Genomic DNA, 7274 nt, shown 5'->3' with positions numbered 1-7274 from the left:
GGATGTGCTCTCCAAAATGGGCTTTGGGGAGGGAATTCGAAATTGGATCCAACTGCTCTACACTAACATCAGTAGCGCAGTCTCAATCAATGGGTGGGAAACAGATAGCTTTCCGATTAAATCTGGAGTCAGGCAGGGCTGTCCTCTCTCGCCTGTCCTTTTCGTGTGCTGCATAGAACCCTTTGCCGAGTCCATCAGGAAGGATCCGGGCATAAGAGGAGTGACGATCCCAGGCAGTGGAGGCACTCAGGTAAAAGCCTCCCTGTACATGGACGACGTCGCCGTCTTCTGCTCGGATCCGCTGTCGGTGCGCAGACTGATGCACGTCTGCGACCAGTTCGAACTGGCCTCGGGAGCCAAGGTAAATCGTGGGAAGAGCGAGGCCATGTTCTTTGGGAACTGGGCTGACCGATCCTTTGTCCCCTTCACTGTCAGGGCTGACGGCCTGAAGGTGCTGGGGATATGGTTCGGAGGGACCGGGGCATGCGTTAGAAACTGGAAGGAGCGAGTGGCTATGGTGAAGAGGAAACTGGGCATGTGGGAGCGACGCTCCCTCTCCATTGCGGGTAAGAACCTGGTCATCAGATGTGAGGTACTCTCGCTGTTGCTGTACGTGGCGCAGGTCTGGCCCATTCCACACTCCTGCGCGATGGCGATCACTCGAGCCATCTTCCGCTTTATCTGGAGGTCGAAAATGGATCGTGTCTGCAGGGACGCGATGTACAAGCCTCTAGATAAAGGGGGAAAAAACGTGCCCAACATCGCCCTCATACTGATGGCCACCTTTGTGTGTGGCTGCATCAAGCGGTGCGTAGACCCTCAGTACGCAAACACCAAGTGTCACTACGTGCTGAGGTTCTACCTGTCCCCGGTGTTGCGAAGGATGGGCCTGGCCACGCTGCCGCGGAACGCTCCAAGTAGTTGGACCGTGCCGTACCACCTGTCCCTGGTGGAAAAATTTATGCAGAAAAACACCTTTGACCACAAGTCCATCAGGCAGTGGTCAGCACGTAACGTCCTAGAGGCCCTGAGGGATAAGGAGAGGGTGGACCCTGTGGGATGGTTCCCCGAGCAGACTGTCAAAGTCATTTGGCAGAATGCCTCATCGCCAGAACTTTCCAACAAGCACCAAGACGTAGCTTGGCTGGTGGTGAGAAAGGCCCTCCCCGTCAGATCCTTCCTACACGCCAGGAGTCTCACCCCCTCTGCACGATGCCCTCGAGGTGGCTGTGGTGGGGAAGAGACCGTTGTTCACCTCCTTGTGGATTGTGCCTTTGCAAAGAAAGTCTGGAGAGAGATGCAGTGGTTGCTGTCGAGGTTCATCCCGAGCAGTTCTGTGACACAGGACTCTGTGCTCTACGGGCTGTTCCCAGGGACACACACCGAGACAAACATCGACTGCAGCTGGAGGATCATCAACTCGGTGAAAGAGGCGCTTTGGTCTGCCCGAAACTTGTTGGTCTTCCAGCACAAAGAGTTGTCCCCGACCGATTGTTGCGGACTGGCACAATCCAAAGTCCAGGACTACGTGCTGAGGGACGCACTAAAGCTTGGGGCAGCTGCCGCAAAGGCGCAATGGGGAAGGGTCGCTGTCTAAGACCTTTCTACCACAGTGCACCGAGAGACTGGGAACTGTTTAGAGCCCCTCGGGCTGTACAGATCAAAATGAAAGGCTGTAAATGATTGTAATATTGTTTGTACTGATGCACCTGGTGATACATTTTGTAAAAGTTTAACCTGGATTGTACCCTTGTAATGTTGTTTTTGAAATGGTTTTGAATGTGATTGAAGATTTTTTATGAATAAAGTATATTTTTACAATAATAAAAAAAAAACATGAACTGCTGCATTGAGGGAATACAAACATAATCTATACAGCCTTTCCTCATAATTCAACCCCTGTAGCCCAGTCTATCACCTTCAACCGCATCATAACACTTCATAATCTTAAAGACACCTTAACATTCTGGGCTCCAGTGAAACAGGTCAGAGGCTGGGAATGCTGTGGTGAGTAAGTCACCTCCTGACTCCCCAAAACCTGTCCACCATCTATAAGGCACAAGTCAGGAGTGTGATGGAATACTCCCCACTTGCCTGGATGTGTGCAGCTCCCACAACACTCAAGAAGCTCATCACCGTCCAGGACAAAGCAGCCCCGCTGGATTGTATCCCCATTTTTGGAACATAACCAATGGGCCTTCACGGTGTTGGAGTGAAGAACTATAAAATTGGGGTGCAAAGAATGTCCGCCAGAGTAAGGCTGGGGAGAACATAAGAAGTAGAAGCATGAGTTGGCCATTCAGCCCCTCAAAAGCCCACCTCCTTGTAGATTGTGCCTTTGCAAAGAAGGTCTGGAGAGAGATGCAGTGGTTTTTGTCGAGGTTCATCCCGAGCAGTTCTGTGACACAGGACTCTGTGCTCTACGGGCTGTTCCCAGGGACACACACCGAGACAAACATCGACTGCAGCTGGAGGATCATCAACTCGGTGAAAGACGCGCTTTGGTCTGCCCGAAACTTGTTGGTCTTCCAGCACAAAGAGTTGTCCCCGACCGATTGTTGCGGACTGGCACAATCCAAAGTCCAGGACTACGTGCTGAGGGACGCACTAAAGCTTGGGGCAGCTGCCGCAAAGGCGCAATGGGGAAGGGTCGCTGTCTAAGACCTTTCTACCACAGCGCACCGAGAGACTGGGAACTGTTTAGAGCCCCTCGGGCTGTACAGATCAAAATGAAAGGCTGTAAATGACTGTAATATTGTTTGTACTGATGCACCTGGTGATACATTTTGTAAAAGTTTAACCTGGATTGTACCCTTGTAATGTTGTTTTTGAAATGGTTTTGAATGTGATTGAAGATATTTTATGAATAAAGTATATTTTTACAAAAAAAAAAAAACATGAACTGCTGCATGAGGACTCGGTGAAAGACGCTCTTTGATCCACCTGAGACTTACTGGCCTACCGGTACAAAGAGTTGTCCCCGACCGAGTGTTGCAGGCTGGCACATTCCAAGGTCCAGGACTACGTGCTGAGGGACGCACTAAAGCTCGGGGCAGCCACCGCAAAACCTCAATGGGTAAGGCCACAGTTTAAGGCCCTCGCACTGTAGTACAATGAGGGGCTGGAACCTGTGTAAAATCCGCCCCCCACTGGGCTGTATGTTTGACATGAATGAATATTGTAAATATTGTAATTCCCACTACTCCCACAATCTCACCTCCCCACTACACCCACAATTAACCCTCCCCCCATAACCATAATCTCCCCTCACCCGACACATACAATCTCCTCTACTCCCTACACCCACAATCCCCCCTCCCCCCAACACCCACAATCTCCACTCCCTCTGACACCCACATTCCTCTACACCCAACATCCGCCCTCTGTGGACACCAATAATCCTCTCCATCCCTACACCCACAATTTCCCCTCCCCACTACACTCACAATCTCCCCTCCACCCTACACTCATAATCCCCCTTCCCCGTTACACCCACAATCTCCCCTCCCCCTGACACCCATAATCCCCCTACACCCAACATCCCCCCTCTGTGGACACCAATAATCCCCTCCTCCCTACACCCACAATCTCACCTCCCCACTGAACCCACAATCTCCCTTCCCGCTACACCCACAATTTCCCCACCCCCCACACCCAAAATCTCCAGTCCCCCGACACCGACAATCTCCCCTTTCCTCAGGACCCACAATATCCCTTCCCTCCTACACCCACATACTCTACTCTCACGACACCCACAATCTCCTCTCCCCTGACACCCACAATCTCCCCTACGCACACATTCCCCTCTCCCCCAGAGACCCACAATCTCCCCTCCCCCGGCACCCACAGCCTTCCCTCCCCACAATCTCCTCTTCCCCTGCACCCAGAGCTTCCCCTCCCCCCAACACCCACAATCTCCCCTCTATCCGACACACATACTCTCACCTCCTCCCTCCACCCACACTCTCCACTCCAACAACACACACAATCTCCCCTCTATCCGACACACATACTCTCACCTCCTCCCTCCACCCACACTCTCCACTCCAACAACACACACAATCTCCCCTCCCCTGACACCCACAATCTCCCCTCCCCACTTCACCCAAAATCTCCCCTCCCCCGACACCCTCAATCTCCCCTCCCACCTTCACCCAAAATCTCCCCTCCCCCAACACCCACAATCTCCCCTCCCCCCTTCACCCAAAATCTCCCCTCCCCCGACACCCTCAATCTCCCCTCCCCCCTTCACCCAAAATCTCCCCTCCCCTGACACCCACAATCTCCCCTCCCCCCTTCACCCAAAATCTCCCCTCCCCCGACACCCACAATCTCCCCTCCCCCCTTCACCCAAAATCTCCCCTCCCTCAACACCCACAATCTCCCCAACCCCCGACACCCACAATCTCCCCTCCCCCAACACCCACAATCTCCCCTCCCCCCCTTCACCCAAAAGGAGAGTTTGGAGGCTGGATGGAGGGAGGGAGTTGGTTCTGGAGGGGTGAGTTTAGACCCTGATATTGTTGGTGGGAGGGGGGGAAGGGGGTGGGAGAGTTTAGGCCCTGAAACCTGGGGCAGGGCAGTTGTTATTATAAATATTATACAATATTGTTGGTGGTGGGGGAGGGAGGTAGAGGGTGGAAAGTATAGACCCTGAGATTAAAATGAATTAAGGAATACTGGGATCAGGTGGTGCTCTCAAGCATGTACTTTATTGTGGAATGATTTTTTTTGGACAAAATGAAAAACGGAATAAATTCAGATATTATTTCAGTAATCAGTTTCCTTGTATTTTTCAATGCAGATTGCTGAGTGCCTTCGATGGCTATGAGCACACTGGATAGTTTTGAGCGCGTTGGGCGCGCTGGATATATAGATCTCAAATTCATTCCAAATTAGAGCGCTTGGTATCAAATTGTAACTGTGGGCATTGAGTACACTTGAAAGCAAAAATTATGTTGGGATTTTCGGGTAGGGTTGCCAACTCTCCAGGATTGGCCCGGAGTCTCCAAGATTTGAAGGTCAATCTCCAGGACACTGCTGTGTGCAACCCTGGGAGAAATATCATCGGGGCATTAAAAAAGATGGCTTTTTTTTTGGTAAATTGCTTTGAAGACCTCTCTCTACCAGATATAAAAATATTGAAAATGAGAAAACACGGCTGTTTGGCTGACAGTCAAGCGTCATCCAATTGGGAAATGAGTCTTTGTGCTTTCCGATTGGCTTAGGAAGGCCGTGCGTCACAAGGGTGGGTGTGCTGGCCGACTGATGGCTGGAGCGTAGGGGGACTAGTCAGGTGATGAAACCTCCAGGAATCCATTTAATCACAGTTGGCAACCCTAAAGATGTAATAACGTTAATGAAAAGAGTACAAAGATTAGGGTTCTCCAAAGTCGTGAACTTAATTTAAAAAAAAAACTAGATTCTGTTCTGTGTTTGGATATAAATTTATAGAACATGGTTACCCAATGAGATATCACTGAGAAGGAATAAAGCTCTTAACATCCAGTCATCTTCATCACATGACAACCTCCTAGAAATTGAAAGATGTGCATTTTAATGGTGTATTTTACAAAGTTGACCTATATGGAAGTAGGTGACTATCTGTGTAGTAAAGAGACATTTTTCAAACTCCGTCTGCCATTATGACACGGCCCTTGCCTCCATGTAGCTGGCCTGGCACCAGACAGCCGCTGAACTCCAACTGCCTCGCTGAAAACTGGACAACTTACCAGAGACGTTCTCTTAATGGGCCCACAACTCTGTAAACGAGCACCTCAATAGGAGTGGGCCGACCTCAGGGTTCACTCCCTCCCCGGCCCTCGGGAAAATGGGAGAGGGCGGGAATGGAGGCGGGGTTTCACGGTCGCCTGCTCGGTGGCCATTTTGCTCTTGGATTCCGCCTCTGTTCCTGGGAAAACCTGGCCCTCGGGGTCTTCATTCCATTTCTACACACGTGCCTGCTTAGGTCGATAACTGCTTTCCACACGCTGCTCCACACATGCTGACCTAAGCAGTGTTCATAGGGCACGTGGCAAACCAATTTGTGGATGTGCCTGTGCAATATTTCACATCGCTTAACTAGTTTTCATTCCCATTGAACAGCACTCTTTGTGTTCTTAGAGTAAAACAATTGTGTTCTAGATTACTGTTAGTTTACTAAAACCCCACGAAGCTTGTTACAAAGTTGAAAAGGCCCTGAATTTGCTGGAGCCAAGCATCCCATGGTGAGTCGTGTTGAGAGAGCAGCTAATAAAGCATATAGTATCTTAGACTTTATTAATAGGGGCATTGTGTACAAGGGTAAGGAGGTTATGTTGAACTTGTATAAGACACTAGAACATCTAGAATACTGCGTCCAGTTCTGGGCGCCATACTTGAGGAAGGATGTGAAGGGATTGGGGAGAGTACAGAGGAAATTCACGAGATTGGTTCCAGGGATGAGGAACTGTAGCTACGAGGGTAGATTGGAGAGATTGGGACTGTTTTCCTTGGAGAAAAGAAGGCTGAGAGGAGACTTGACAGAGGTATTCAAGGTCCTGAGGGGTATAGAGAGGGTAAATAGTGAGAAACTGTTCCCACTCAAGAGACCATCAAGAACTAGAGGGCACAGATTTGAAACAATTGGCAAAAGGAGTAAAAGTGAGGTGAGGAAAAATGTTTTCACCCAGAGGGTGGTTGGAGTCTGGAACGAATTTCCCGAGAGGGTGTTGGAGGCAGGTTTGATCGAGGTATTCGAAAGGGAATTGGATTGCTATCTGAAAGGAGAGAATGTGCAAGGTTACAGAGGTAAGGCAGGGGAGTGGGGCTGGGAGGCATGCTCTTTTAGAGAGCCAGTGTAGACTCGATGGGCAGATTGGACTCCTTCTGCACGGTAAAGATTCTGTGATTCTGAGTCCCTACCAGTTCAACTTGTTCTTGCACGCAAAATATATTTTCCGCACTAAGTTGCTGGAGGTGTGAGCTGACAGTGGTGTGTGGAGGGCAATGGGACATCTAGAAGCTTTATGAACTACAGGACCGGCAGTGAACCTTGTGAACCAGTGAGGCTTAACAACTGCAAAAAAAACACAGAGGAATGGCAGAGAAGGATACCAAGCGATCTCGAGTCAAATCAGGTACTGGAAGAGAAATAGAGAAGGAAAGAAAGATTGCATTAAGAGAGAGGGACAAAAGGAGACAGAACGAAAATGAAGGAGGCATTTTTAAAAAATTTGGCAATTTTTAAAACCTCCAACAATGATTCACAACCTGAAGGAATGAGACCTAATACT

Source organism: Cetorhinus maximus, unplaced genomic scaffold, assembly GCF_964194155.1.
Source record: "Cetorhinus maximus unplaced genomic scaffold, sCetMax3.hap1.1 HAP1_SCAFFOLD_1040, whole genome shotgun sequence".
Taxonomy (NCBI): domain Eukaryota; kingdom Metazoa; phylum Chordata; class Chondrichthyes; order Lamniformes; family Cetorhinidae; genus Cetorhinus; species Cetorhinus maximus.
The sequence above is the reverse complement of the archived record's forward strand: the minus strand, read 5'-3'. Positions refer to the sequence as shown.